The 15202-nt window shown below is 40.7% G+C and overlaps 1 long non-coding RNA gene across 1 annotated transcript in view; it reads left to right on the top strand.

Moving 5' to 3' along the window:
* Positions 1–12973, top strand: part of LOC139363744 (uncharacterized) — a 47064-nt gene extending 34091 nt beyond the window's left edge. Inside the window, exon 4 of the long non-coding RNA XR_011624597.1 lies at positions 12858–12973. This is a non-coding gene — a long non-coding RNA (uncharacterized lncRNA). The remainder of the gene's footprint in view (positions 1–12857) is intronic.
* Positions 12974–15202: the final 2229 nt, after the last annotated feature.

The following is a 15202-nucleotide window of genomic DNA, read 5'->3' as shown; positions in this document are numbered from 1 at the left end:
TATGTAATGGGCTCTGGAGGAATCAAACCTTCACGTTCTTACAAAGGAAAATGTTGTCTATGTGTCAGAAAAAAAATGTTTTGAAGAATTACTGGCTAACCATCTCAACAGCTGCCCGGGGGGGAACTTTGCTGTGATACTGCAGGAAATTGTTGGATTTGAGACTATATTGCTCCAAAGGGTATTTCTTTTTTGGTGGGCTTTTTAATAAATCTAAAATGCGTATGACGCCAGTGACGCGGGGGACTCCACACCATCTGGTGAGGTTGGGCAGGCCGCTGCCTGCCTGCTCACTGTATGAAAGGATACCAAAATCTTACCATTGGAGAGACTGCCAACACTCTGGATGGCTGGGGTGTAACTAATGACTAGCTCTGCTGCCTCACTGGATTGGGCTGGCCAGTTGTTCTGGATCCTCTCACCTGAAACATTAATGCCTGAATATGGTGGCTATGCCCAACAGTTCATCATTACTTGAAGATATTCACACTGTGCATTGATATTCTGATTTCTTCACTTCCCTACTTTTTCCTATTTTTGCAAATTTTTAATTCTCTGCAGGGTAGAGAATAGATTTATAGTAAAAAGGAAATTATGAAAAGCTAACAAATAATGAAGATACAATAGTAAATGATAATAATTATTATGGGTTGCATTGTGTCCTCCCAAAATTTGTATGTTGAAGTTTTAACCCCCAATATCTCGGCATGTGAACTTATTTGGAAATAAGAGTCATTGCAGAAGTAGTTGCAATGAGGTCATTAGGGTAGGTCCTAATTCAATATGAGTAGTGTCCTTATAAGAAGGGGAAACTGAAACACAGAGATGGGTATGCACAGAGGGAGAACAGCACATGAAGGCGATGAAGGCGAAGGCAGAGGTGGGATGAGGCATCTGCGAGCCAAGGACTGCCAAAAATTGCCTGAAGACCAAAGGAGGCTAGGAGAGGGGCCTGGAACAGTTTTTCTGTGATAGCCTTAGAAGGGAGCAACCCTGCCAACACCTTGATCTTGAACTTTCAGCCTCCAGAACCATGAGACAATACAGTTCTGTTATTTAAGCCACCCACTTTGTGGTACTTTGCTATGGCAGCCCTAGCAAACTAATATAGTAATACACAAACCAGGTCCTATGCTAAGCACTTTGCTTATATCATTTTACTCTCTTTAACGACAGTCTTTTGGTCTGAAGATTGTCATGAATTATTGATGGATGGAATGGCTAGGTGGGTGGAAGAAGAATTATTTTCCTTCTCTTTTCACCATTCAAATAGGGTTTTTCAACATATGCTGGACTGAAAGGACTTGGGCAGTGATGCTGGATTTATAAATTCCCTTCATGTGTGACTTCACTAGAAATTTATAAAACTATCATGTGAGGCTAAAGGAAGGCATCATGTTCAGCACTCCCCTCACTTGTGATACATAAAAGATATTCTTTACAAAAGAAGGAAAAGGTGAGGTAGCTCCTACTCACCTAATGAGAAGGAATTGGGATTAAATGTAGCTTAGTGACTTTGATGGCAATTTTTGCTTCTGGACTAAATGTTATGACCTTCTCCATCCCCATGTCTAATCCAATTCAAATTCCTCAAGCACTAAGACTCTATAGTGCTTTAATTTTATTATTATTATTTCCTTTTAAAACTTATTTCATTTCCCTCCCTGTTAAGTTGATTTTCCCCAAGCTTCCTTTCAATAGGCCCTTTGTAGTATAAGAAAGAAAACAGGCACTAAACGCTAATGCAGAAACAGTTACACCAAGTCATAAGCTAAAATGTGCCTCAAATATGGCCACAGAATCATTGAGCAAATATTGCTGCCAATCAATCCGCCTCCATAGTGAGTGGTTTACAGCCAGGATTACCAAGATTAAAACTAGAACCAATGACGTGCAAAAGTGGGCCCAACTGACCTTATTGATTATTTCCCACTGAGAGAGAATCACAGATTAGCAGGCAGAAATCAATTCAACTGCATTAAGTTAAGCCAAGTGTAGATTTATTCATACCATGCCTGGAAATTATAAAGTGGCAAAAAATTATTTAACTATATCTAGTATACATAGTAACTTACAAATATATATTTACATGCATAGATGCTTTCTCCTTCTTCCTTTTCATAATATTTAAAAATCTGAAATAAAATATAGAACATAAGGCTGTTCCTACATTTTCCTCCCACACCACCCCCCACCCCCACCTTTTAAATAAAAGAGGTTATTTGTGAATGCTCTTACATGGCTACTTCAGCCACACCCCAGATTTCAGGATGGAGTGACAGAGCAGATACAGATATGTCTCTGCAGCCAAAGACGCAATGAGAGCCATTTGCTCTTGAGGAAATCATCATTTTTGGCTTTTTAGATGAAAGGAGCTTGGCCCTTAGGCTTCAGTGCACCGTGGAGAACACAGAATTCATTCTCTTTCCTCCTCCAGTGACAACACACAGGCTAGGACTGAGGAGAGCTTTCAGAATGAACAATGGGTGGAAAACACTGCCGTTCCAGCAGTGAGAAATGTGAAATTCCACTCCTACCCTCACATGTGTCACCAGGGAGCCATCCTGTGTGCTCCATCAGCACTGGGATATAAGCCAGGCAATCATTTGTACTCAGGGGCTCAGCCTTAACCTAAAAAATCATCAGAAGAGCCTAAGAGGGGTTCCTCCTCATTCCTCATCTGAGAAACAAAGAACAACACATTTTACTGCAAGAAATTGTTTGTGGATCTGATTGAGAATAGCTTAGAGCTTGCTTTTCCTTTAAGCAGGCTATCTACTTCTTAGTCTGCCTAGCCAGCTAAGATATTTATCTCCTACTTTCATGGTCATTCACAGCCACCCAGAACTTTTAAATGTATCGCTCAGGGTCTCTGGGGGTGGCCTGTAAAACACAAAAATACCTTTATCAAACACACCATAGAGATCAGGCAGTTAAGAGACCAAGGGTCAAATTTATATTCAGTTTAGAATATAAATTGTCCATTCCCAGTTCAATAGGAAAATACACAATTGACCAAAACCCTTTAGTTGCTCAAAGCTGGGCACTGTGGCAATAGAAGAAACCTGTGTCTTTGCAGCTCAGTGTCAATCGTCCTGACTCGTTTCCCCCCAACTCTAAAATGTGCAGAGAGAGAGACTGTAAGCATGGAATGATGTGAAGAACACTGGGTCAGCCAGCAGGCCTGAGTTCTTATCCTAGTTCTACCACTTGGTAACCCTGTGCCCTTGAACAAGGTCTCACTCTAAAATGACACAGGATTTCAATCAATATTCCAAGATTTTGAGCTTTTTTTGTCCATAAAAATGGGATCTAAAAAAGATCTGATTTGCAGGGTTGTTATAGGAGATCTAAAAAGAAAATAAATATAACAGCATTTTGTCAGCTGTTAAGTGAAAGATCAGTGCTAGTTATTGTCATAGGGATAAGAGAAAATTCTTTAAGAACTTACTATGAGCAGCCTGGCACAATTATTAGGGTGCTCTAGATTGGTAAGTCACTGAATCTCTTTGAACTTCAGTTTCCCCACCTAAACTGCTTGCCTTCTGGTATGAGGAGAAAATGAGGTAAAGAAAGTATGCTTTAAAACGATAAATTTTCGGTCAGGTGTGGTGACTCACGCCTGTAATCTCAGCACTTTGGGAGGCCGAGGTGGGTGGATCACGAGGTCAGGAGATCAAGAGCAACCTGGCCAACATGGTGATATCCCGTCTCTACTAAAAAGACAAAAATTAGCCAGGCATGGCGGTGCACGCCTATAGTCCCAGCTACTTGGGAGGCTGAGACAGGAGAATTGCTTGAACCCAGGAGGTGGAGGCTGCAGTGAGCTGAGATTGTGCCACTGCACTCCAGCCTGGGTGACAGAGCGAGACTTCATCTCAAAGAAAAAAAAAAAGATAAATTGTCCTAGAAATGCAAGCAATTATTATTTAGAGAACTCATTTTGACTTTTGGCATTATGATGCACACACTGTTAGTTCTTGGCTCAATGACAGATTTTAATTGGCCTGGCTATGAAAACCTTATAGTGCTATTATGTGCTACACCTGTGATGGCCATGCAGCGTGTTAATCAAGACAATTAGGTTGGGGACGCAGAGAACGGTTTTCCACCACTGTGCATAATCCCCCTCACTTTGAGAGGGAAATTAACAGCTGCTTTATGGTCTCTCATATTATCTCACTTTCTTGGAGAGAGATCCCAGTCAGATCCACCTTGACTAAACAACACCTATCACTGATGCCTGGGATGACACAACATCTGTATTAACTTTGACTTTGAAACAGCTTTTGGACTGGGAGTTAAAAAAAAAAAAAGTCATATGTAGCAATCATTAGACAAAGCAGCCACTGGGTGATAGCCAAAATCAGAGGCCAGAAAGTTATTCTCTTTCAAGTGACATATTCCAGAGGAGAAAGGAACAGGAGGATGAGCAGATCAATTTAGCTCTCAAAGTATTTATTCTCTAGCCTGCAAAAGGAGAACAGGGCTTCTAGGACAACTCTGCTCCTCAATTTCTCACTGCAGTCATAACATCTTTTGGAATTTTCTTCCTTGCCCTACCCCTGCTATCCCCAATTCTTCTAAGAAGCATGAGAAATATATTTTGTTGTTTGGATTTCTTTTCACTCTTGGGCAAAGCAGCTTGAACTGATAATCAGTGATTTTAAAAAGCAGCACATCTAAATGGTGGCTGTTTGCTAATCATAACATTCTGAGTTTACATGCATTTATCTCATTAAATGCTATGAGATAAAGGTGCTGTAGGGATACTTAAACTCCCATTATGCAGTTACCAAAACTGAGGCTCAGGAAGGCCAACCTAACAAGTTCATATGGTAAGTTAAAATTTTTGTTCGGGTCTCTTGGCTCCAGGGCTTTTCTATAACATCATGCTGCATATCATCTGTGGAGGAAGAATTATTCAAGGGCTAGGGACTAGGCTCAATTTATTTCTGTGCCTCCAGTACCTACAACAGTGCTTGTCACCTTCTAGGTGCTTAATGCGGAATTCAATTTTAAGAGGAGCTTCCCAAATTGCTTAATATCTTTAGAATACCAGGAAAAAAAAAAAAAGGTATCCCATTCCTAATCATCTCTGCCATTGCTGAGTCAGAAAAAATGGCTCGTGTCTCCCAATGGTAGGCAGTTTAGCTGTGAGACCATCCTGGACACATAGGTGTGGATAGCAGCAGATGGATCATTCCAACTGGAAAGGTCCCAGTAGAGCAGCTTTGGGCCTGAGTCTACTTTGCTTTGCTCTGGAAGAGGCCAAAATGAACTGTTCAACCTGTAATTCCCAATTTATGTACCAAAGCACTCCAGGGCATCATGACAGACTCACAGGGATGCTGCAGGATATTTTAAATTTTGAGTGAACAATAGTGATATTAAATCTCTGTCAGACAGTGTAAGAATGGATAGCATGAGGGAACTTACCACTTCAACATTAGTGCATGGTATATTCCCCTTAATTACAAAGTATTTTTGCAAAGCTGTATTTTTGGTAGTTAATATAATTAAAAACAAGCACTGCATCAAAATCAATATGGAGGAGACAATGAAGGTGACAGTATTCAATCTGATTCCAAGGTTTGGGAAGCGGTACAGACAGGGACACATAATTCATTGTAAGCAATTGTAGTTAAGAATGAAATAGGCCGGGCACGGTGGCTCACGCCTGTAATCCTAGCATTTTGGGAGGCCGAGACGGGCGGATCACGAGGTCAGGAGATCGAGACCATCCTGGCTAACACGGTGAAACCCCGTCTCTACTAAAAAATACAAAAAAAAAAAAAAAACACAAACAAAAAACTAGCCGGGCGAGGTGGCGGGCGCCCGTAGTCCCAGCTACTTGGGAGGCTGAGGCAGGAGAATGGCGTGAACCCGGGAGGCGGAGCTTGCAGTGAGCTGAGATCCGGCCACTGCACTCCAGCCTGGGCGACAGAGCGAGACTCCATCTCAAAAAAAAAAAAAGAATGAAATAAAATTATTTCTTCAATTTACATTACTATGTTTTCAAACAGTTACTAAATTGTTAGTGCAAACATACTTATTAAGTAGTGTGAACCTAACTACTTAGTAAACAGAACTGTTGTGAATTTTTTTTTTTGGCCCAAGAACAACATGAAAAAAGTTAGGAGGATACTAAGGGTGATATGAACTGAGGTACTTGGGGAATCTCTGCTCTACACAAAGCATGGTTTAACCTGAGATGTTCCAGGGCTGAACCTGCCTCTGGATTCTCTACGTGATACAGTGACAGCAACAAAAGCAGCTCCCATCTACTGAGCTCTTCGCCAAACACAGGCGAGCTCTTAAGCATTGTAACTGCACTACCTCATTTAATCTCCAGAGCACTGTGAGCATGGGTCTTTTATGATCCCCATTTAACAGATGAGGAAACTGAGGCCCCAAGAGGCTGCCCAGGGTCATTTAGCTAGTACGTGGCACAGCAGGAATTTAAAACCAAGGCTGGTTGGTTTCCAAGGCGTGTACATTTTTTTTTTAAAGAAAAATTAAGCTTTTAATTTTGAGATACACATGCAATTGTAAGAAATAATAGAGAGTTACTATGTAACATTCACCCAGCTGCCCCCCACCACAATGGTAACATTTTGCAAAACTATAGGACTATATCACAGCCAGGATCTGACGTTGATACAGTAGAGATACAGACAATTTCCATCACTATAAAAATCTCTCCTGTTGCCCTTTCATAGCCACACCAATTTCCCTCCAGTCCCCACCCTTTCCCTCAACCCTGGCAACCATTAATCTGTTCTCCATTTCTACAACATTCTTGAAATGATGAAATCATAAAAACGGAGAATAGATTAGTGGTTACCTGGGGTTAAGAAGAGGTACACCCAATAGTACATAAGCTTTTGGAATTGGCTTTTTTTCCACTCAATATTTTCTAGAGATTCATTCAGATTGTGGATTGTATCAATAGTTCATTCCAATTGCTGAATGGTATTCCATGGTATGGACGTGCCACAGTTTCATGTGCTATTTACACAGCTAAGGACATCTGGGTTGTTTCCAGTTTTTTGGTAATTATGAATAATGCTGCTATAAACATTGTGTACAGGTTTGTATACAGGTTTTTGCGTACACATACTTTTTTTATTGTTTCAAGACAAATACCCAGAGGTGCAATTCTTGGGTCATATGGTATTATAGTTTCATGTTTTAGGTTTTTAAGAAATTGCCAAGTTGTTTTCCAGAACTTTTTCCCCAGAATATTCAGAAGGTACCTTTTACATCCCTACCAAAAATATACAAATGATGGACTTTCTCTGCATTCCAGCACTTGTACTGTTACCATTTCATTTTTAGCCACTGTGATAGATATGTAGGGATATCTCATTGTGCTTTAATTTGTATTTCCTTAATGACTGATAGTGTTAAACATCATTTGCTGTGCTTATTGGTCATCTGTCTATCATCTTTGGTGAAATGTCTCATTTCTTTTGCCCATTTTCTAATTGCATTATTTCTTTTAATGCTGTTTTGAGAGTTCTTTATATATTTCGGGAACTAGTCTTTGTCTGACATGTGGTTTTCAAGTATTTTCTCCCAGCCTGTAGCTTGTCATTTAATTCTCTAAACAGAACCTTTTGCTGAGCAAATGGTTTAACTGTTATGAGATTCAATTTATGGACAGTGCATTTAGCATAAGAACTCTTTGCCAGCCTAGATCCTGAAGGTTTTTTTTTTTTTTTTTTTTTTTTTTTTTTGAGACGGAGTCTCGCTCTGTCACCCAGGTGGAGTGCAGTGGCACAATCTTGGTTCACTGCAAGCTCTGCCTCCCGGGTTCACGCCATTCTCCTGCCTCAATCTCCCAAGTAGCTGGGACTACAGGAGCCTGCCACCAAGCCCAGCTAACTTTTTGTATTTTTAGTAGGGACGGGATTTCACCGTGTTAGCCAGGACGGTCTTCATCTCCTGACCTCGTAATCTGCCCGCCTTGGCCTCCCAAAGGGCTGGCATTACAGGCGTGAGCCACCGCACCTGGCCAATTTCCTTTTTTTTTCTAAGAACAAGGCTTCACATTTTACATCTAAGTCTGTGATCCATTTTGAGTTCATTGAGATTAGGTTGAGATTAATTTTGTGCCTATGGGAGTTAAATTGCACCAGTGCCATTTATTGAAAGGCTATCTTTCTTCTATTGAATTGCTTTTGCAAGTTTCTAAAAAAAAAAAAAAAAAAAACCCAAAAAACTGAGTTGAACATATTTGTGTTGGTTTGTTTTGGGATTCTTTACGCTGTTCATTGATCTATGCCTCTATCTCTCTGTTAGTATTACAGTCTTTCATACTATCGCCATATAATAAATCTTAAAATCAAGGAGACTGATTCTTCCCACTTTATTATTCTTTCAAAAACGATTTTTAGCTATTTTGGTTCCTTTGGCTTTCCATACACATTTTAGAGTAGTCAGATCTGTATTTATAAAAATCTTGGTGGGATTTTAATAGCGATCACATTAAACCTATATATCAATTCGGGAAGAATTAACATCTTTGCCTCGTTGGGTAGTCAAGTCCTATGCCTTTATAAACACTTGTTTATTTTAGGAGAAACGAGGGTCACAAATTCAGTTGCTCAAAAGAGGCCCCATGTACCAGGTTTAAGAACATGCAGCCTTCTTGTGATAGTAGACTGGATACAGAATATTTCTACTGTAAGAAAACAATAACTTAGTCAGATGTTAAATGACAAAGAACCCTTGACCTCAGCATTAGAAACATAATAAGGAGCAGTGGGGATTGTGGCTTGCTGGAGGAAAGCCAGGTCCCCTATGAATGGAGCAGTTGCTACTCAAGTCTTCTCATTGTTAAGAACATGGGCACAGCATTGCTATGGCTTATATATTTTCAACATAAGCCAAAAATCTATTTTTTAAAAAACCTAAAATGTTGGCACCTAGTTTGAATTAACATAAAATAAAACAGTTCAAAAACACATGTTGGTACACTGGATCCAGCAGCCTCTCTGTGGTCTCAGAATTAGAGACAATAAAGGAGGTCCCCACCCTCAGGGAACATACACTCCAGCTGGCGCAGCAGAGAGACACCACAAAGCAGCACTGCCTGCTCTCAACAGTGGGAGCTGAAGAGCATGCAGAAGGATCCTGAACTCTGCCCTGGGAGGTCAGGGATGGCTCCCCAAGGAAGTGGATTTACACAGCAACTCCAAGGAGAGACATTTGGAACCAAGGTGTAAGCACATTAGGAAAGAGTAAGAGATACTTTCCAGAGAATCCAAATCGTGGCATGAGGTAGTCTTGGGAAGGTTAATTCAGTTGATTATTCAACATGTGCTATTTAATCCATTGCCTCCAGAGCAAACATTGATAGGATTAAAGAACAGTACGGAGATTTACTTCTGGGCATCACAGAACATAGTGGGGAAGAGGTCATAAAGTTCAGTGTTTCTCCAAGTGTTATGTCACCTGTTGGGAATTACAAAGCAAAAGTTTCCCAGAGGTGAACAGTTTTCTGATGCTCTTGGAAGAAAATCAGAACTCCTTCTAATTACTCACAAGGCCCTGTGTAGTCTGGCCCCTGCCTGCATCTTTAGCCTCCTCTTCTCTCCTATTCCTGTCTTCTTTCTGTCTTTCCAGCATACTATGACTCAAGGCCTTTGCGTTTTGTCATTCTTTCATTTGTTCTTCTCTTTATTCAAGAACTATTGATTGAATAGAAATAGGTATTCTAGGTATTGGGAATACAACAGCAAACAAAGTCGACTCAGTTCTTACCCTCATGGGGTTTACATTCTAATAGGAGAGAAAGACGCACATAGATAATATCCTGCCTTGTGTGATGAGTTCTATGAAGAAATATTAAACAGTGTTAAGTCATAGGGAATAATGGTGATTGCCCCTAGAGGGTGGGGGCAGGTCTTCTGGTGAACATATAAGCAGAATTTGAATGAAGTATAGAGCACAACACAAAAGCACATGGGCTTTTCCAGAAAGAGGAAACGACAAGTGCAAAGAGCCTGATGCAGGAGCACATTTGGCCTATTTGTGGGTAGCAAGAAGGGGAGTGTGGTAGGGCAGAGGAGCAGCAGGAAATGGGGGTAGAGAGGAGGCCAGATCATGTGAAACTGCAGGCCTTGGTTAGCACTGTGGCTTTTACCCTCAGCGTAGGGAGGAGCCACGGAGACATGAGTTGACTTACAGAGAACAGATGGTGGATAGAAACCTGTTACAAGTTTATTAGAAAAGTCCAAGTGAGAGATGGCAGCAGCTTGGACTAGTGTGGTAGCAGTGAGGGTGGGGAACGGCTGATCAGCTTGAGATACTGTCAAGGTAGAGATACAGGGTTGCCTTGCACTTGCCTTGGAGTATGAGAGGAAGGAGTCAAGAACGACTCCGGGAGTTTTGCTCTGAGTAAGTGATGCATTTATTGAGATGAAAAAATCGGTGCCTGTAACATCACAATGTTGGCTCCTGATCATGATTCAGGTCTCAATCCAATGTCTTCTCTTTGGAGACATCTTCCCTGACCACCCCTCATCCTATCAGCACTGCTCATTTTAATTTTATTTCTCAGGACTTAACACATATCTGAAATTATCTTATTCATTTTATTTGACTCATTTATCATCTGGATTCCCTACTGAAATTCAAGCCCTAAGAGAATAAGGGCCATGTCTGCTTAGTTTATTGCAATATCTTTAGAACCTAATTCAGTGCCTGGATCTTGAATAAGATCAGTAAAAGTTTGTCGAATGAGGTTTGCAATGTGTGAGATAAGTTAAGTCTCCAGGTTTTTTTTGGGGGGGGGGTGTGTGTTTGTAGTTCTTTTCAGAGCAATTAGTTAATGGATTAAATAGTATTGATTATCTGTGGCAGGCACTGTGCCATCTCTAGGAAAACAAAAGTGAGCAGAAAAAAAGCATCGTCTGCAGCCTCATGGAGCTTCCAGCAGCCTGGCAGAGCCATAGTAAATAATCTCACAAACAGACTTTCACTGTGCTAATAACTCTGAAGGAAAGATACGTGGAGGTATGAAAGTGTGTAATCTGGGGATCCAATCACTTCGGGGAGCACAGGTGAAGCTTCTCTGAGCTGAGATCCACAGGAGAAGCCACTGTGGGCCTCAGGGACCTCTGAGAATCATAGATGCTGTGGCTATGAATTCAAATTTTTCATGGAGCTTCTTGTGGGAAGAAACACATTTTGGCAAAAGCAGAACTAGTACAGCCTTCTCACGCACTGGTGCTCAGCTGGGTTCAGAACCTGGATAAGACAAGCAGCTGCTCCATGACAGAACTAGGGTTTTGCATTTATCACAACACATGTGGGTAAAAAGGGAATGCTACCTACTTAACAGGGCTGCTATGAGAAGGAAAAGTTATTGTTCATGAATACTTAGCACAGTGTCTGGTATACAAGAAGTGCAAAATGCCTGGTAATAATTATCATCAGACTTCAAATTTGTGAGGGTATAATCATGTGACTACTCTCCCACACAGAGAATAGACAGCATAGAACCTTACACAGAGTAGGACCTCAATAAATGTGTATTGAATAAATAAGTACTGGTTGCCTTGATGACACACCATTTTGAATCTGACCAAACATTTTGACCAAAGACGGACATAGTAAATAAGTAGAAATGAACCAGGCCAGTTCCTTTTGTGTGGTTCAGCTGTCTCAGCATTGGTAGCTGACATTAATTATTGATATTACAAGGAGGGAGATTCTTGCCAGCCAAGGACACTTGGCAGCTTGAATGTAAGGAAGTCGGTCTGATGCTCGGTTTTAAACTAAAAATAAGTGAGAAGTGGGAGGACCCAGAGGATTCGATGATTTTATGCATCAATAATACTTGCCATAGGAAGGCTCAGTCAGAGTCTGGGAATAGCTGCTACTGAAATGGCATTTTCCTTTGCATCGAAATCCACATGCTTCATTTGTGCATGTGACTTCTCAGCTGCTACCATAATAGAGGAAGTGGTTTTGAATTAACACTAATCAACCTGAATCTCCAGGGGCACCTTGTACCTGAAAACCTCCAAGTCCTTTGTAAACAGCAGTTAAGCTTTCCTGTCTCCCGAGGGATGAGCTTCTGGATTTTTGCTTAAATCAAGCAGAATTGTATGAAAGAGGTTGCAATTATGAGCAAAGTGGGTGTCAGACAGGATAATTTCTCATCAGAAACCCAGGCTTGAAAAGGGCCAAAAATAATCTGAAAGTCCCCAAGATATTTTGCCCACCAAAGTTCTGCCACAACCCCCCCAGGTGTCAGGTGAAGGATGATTGGAAATTAGAACAGCCATTCTGGAGGGCAATTTAGCCATAATTGTTATGACAAGCAGACCCTTCAACTCAGCAATTCCGCATCAATGCATTTTTACTAGAGAAATCCTGGCACAGGTGCTGAGGAGTAGGCAAGTACCCCCACTGTTATGTCTTCTGCAGAAGTGAAAGTCTGAGAGTGATCTCAAGGTGTACCTATCAGGAAGAGAATGATTAAATAGGTAGTGGAATAGTATGCAGCAACTAAAGAGAATGAAGTTGATCCCCATGTATTGTCGTGGAAAACTAAGATTGTTAAGTGAAAAAAGCAAATTTGCAGAAGCATATGTGCACTATGCCATATGTAGTGGTTTTAAAATACATACAGAAGTTCTTTGATACTCTTTCCCTTATGAGATGCAGCTTAATTCGCCTCCACTTGAGTTTGGGCCAGACTTAGTAACTCATTTCTAGTGGATAGAATATGGCATAAATGACAAGGTGCCACTTCCAAGACTAGGCAATAAAAAGGTATTGTGGCTTCCTTCTTGATCTCTCTCTTTCATTCTTTTACTCTTCCATCACTCACTCTACAGGATGCCAACTACTGTGTTTTAAGAACACTCCAGGAACCCCGTGGAGAAGCCCATGTGGCAGCCTCCTGTCGATAGCCAGTGATGGACAGAAGACTCCAGCAACAGCTGTGTTGGTGAGCCATGATGGAAGCACATCCTCCAGTCCCAGTCAAACTTCCAAATGACTGTAGTCCTGGCTTAGACCCTGACTACAACTTCATGAGAGACCATGAACTAGAACCTCTCAGAGCTTAGTGCCCTTGGATTGCTCACTCTCAGAAACTGTGAGAGATAGTAAATATTTGTTATTTCAAGACACTGTTCGTGGCAGCAATTGATAACTAATATATCATTTATATAAACATAAATTTTTAAATAAGTTAACAATACACACCCAGAGACAAATGTTTAGAGAAAGGTCTAGCAGGAGATGTGCCATAGTGATGAAGGGGTTACCTCTGAGAAGTGGAGAGGAGAGCAATGGAGCGTGGGGATAAGATTAGCTTCACCTGTTCTGTCTCTATTTTTGTTATACAAGCATTCATACATGCATAACTGACTAACTGACATAATTTTAAAAAGCACTAAAAGGGAAGAAATAAAATGTAAAATTCCACTACTTTGGAATTTCATGGCAAGTAAGATAAAGCTGAGGCTTACCTTTGATCATCTCCAAGTAAAAGGGTTGCTTAGCAAACTCATTTAATAATAAACAAGGTTATCGGTGGAGCTCTCCAACCTACTTAAGAAAGCCAACTGTCAGTTACTCTTAAAAATCACCTTAGCATAAGTCATATATAATAAATGATCATTTTTACTCATGTTTCTTATCTATTATTAAAGCAGGTCAAAGAGACCTTTCTTTGGACAACACCAATTGGCAATATTTGTATTCCCAAAGACCATCAAAATTCTTTTGAAAATGACCAAGATAAGCTCTACTGAAAAAGCCAAGTTACATATTAATGCACTGTGGTTTTATCAAATGGTTTAAAAATCAAAGAGGTTTTGTTGTCAGGTAAGGTTATGCAAAAGGTATTTTAAAAGTAACTTTGTATTGGATTTCTTTTAGGCTTGTGCTAATTTGTTTTTCAACTTCGAGCCTGGGGGTCTGCATCATTTAATAGCAGTTCCGAGGCAAGGACCCTCATCCTCGTCTGTGGCTAGACTGGCTGCAGGCACCAAAGCTTATGCATTTTCAGTGGAATTGGGTCCAGAGCTTAGCTGCAAAATGCCTTCTGGGTGACTGACCAGAAATTCAATCACAGCACATTCATTTCAAAAATCCCTTTCATGTATCATTTAAAAGCAGCCTGCATACTTATATTTGCATATCTGACCCTGGATTTTGGAAACGCAGGAGAAGAATGGATTGCTGTTTATTTTTCAGGATGATAGGAAGGAACAAACCAGAGGCATTTCCTTCTCTTGACTACTGAGTAGATTTAGTACTTGTGAAAGATTCTGAACCAGTAGTTTCGTAACATAAGCTGCTGTTCCATAGAGCTTGGGAATAAGAATAACATTTATAGGGGATTTTATACCCTACAAAGTGGGTTACCATTCATTGCCTCATTTAATGGGCAGAGGGGCTCTTAATTATCCTTTCTGGTGAGTGGACAATGATTCTTTCAATCCCAGCATCTGCAGAGATTACTCTGGTTTCCTTTCATATGGACATACTAAAGAAATAATGATACTGCATGCTAGCTTCCCCAGCCTGGGAAAGAATACACTACAGCATATGTGAGGTTTATTATTTTCCCCATGCTGCAGTGTGTATTCCAATTTTCTTTTGATTGACTGAAAAGTATATGTGAATCTTCTCTGCAGGAAGACAGGAAAGTTAAAAGGTAGCCTCTGGGATGCCTGGATTTGAATCCTAGCTCTGTCATTTTCTAGCTGCAAAGTCTTGAGCAAATTATTTGTCTGTTAGATATTTAAAAGCATTTAACTTGTCAGTTTTCTCGTCTGAAAAATGGGGTTGATAATAATAGTACCAGCATCACATGGTTTCCATGAGAATTAAGTGAGTGAATTCATGTCGTGTACTTAAAAGAATGCCTGATGCATAGTCAACGTGCAGTGACTGTTGTTAGTATGTGCAGTGAGGTGCATTTTAGCCTGGATGGGTAACAAGACACATCCACCATTTATTCAATTACTGCACAGCTCTCTGCCAGGTAGGCTCAAGCTCCAGGGATATGTCAAATGTGGTTCCTCTCCTTGCAATACTTACATGCTGGTGGAGGAGGCAGACAAAATCAAGATTAAGGAGGGTAGACAATAGAGAGTGGAGCTAGAGAATGAAGCTCTGAGTGAGATGGGGTTTTCTTTTATTTTAGGATGTGAAAGGCCAGCCTTTC

This window comes from Macaca nemestrina, chromosome 6 (genome assembly GCF_043159975.1).
Source record: "Macaca nemestrina isolate mMacNem1 chromosome 6, mMacNem.hap1, whole genome shotgun sequence".
Taxonomy (NCBI): domain Eukaryota; kingdom Metazoa; phylum Chordata; class Mammalia; order Primates; family Cercopithecidae; genus Macaca; species Macaca nemestrina.
This window is presented reverse-complemented; position numbering and strand designations above follow the sequence as displayed.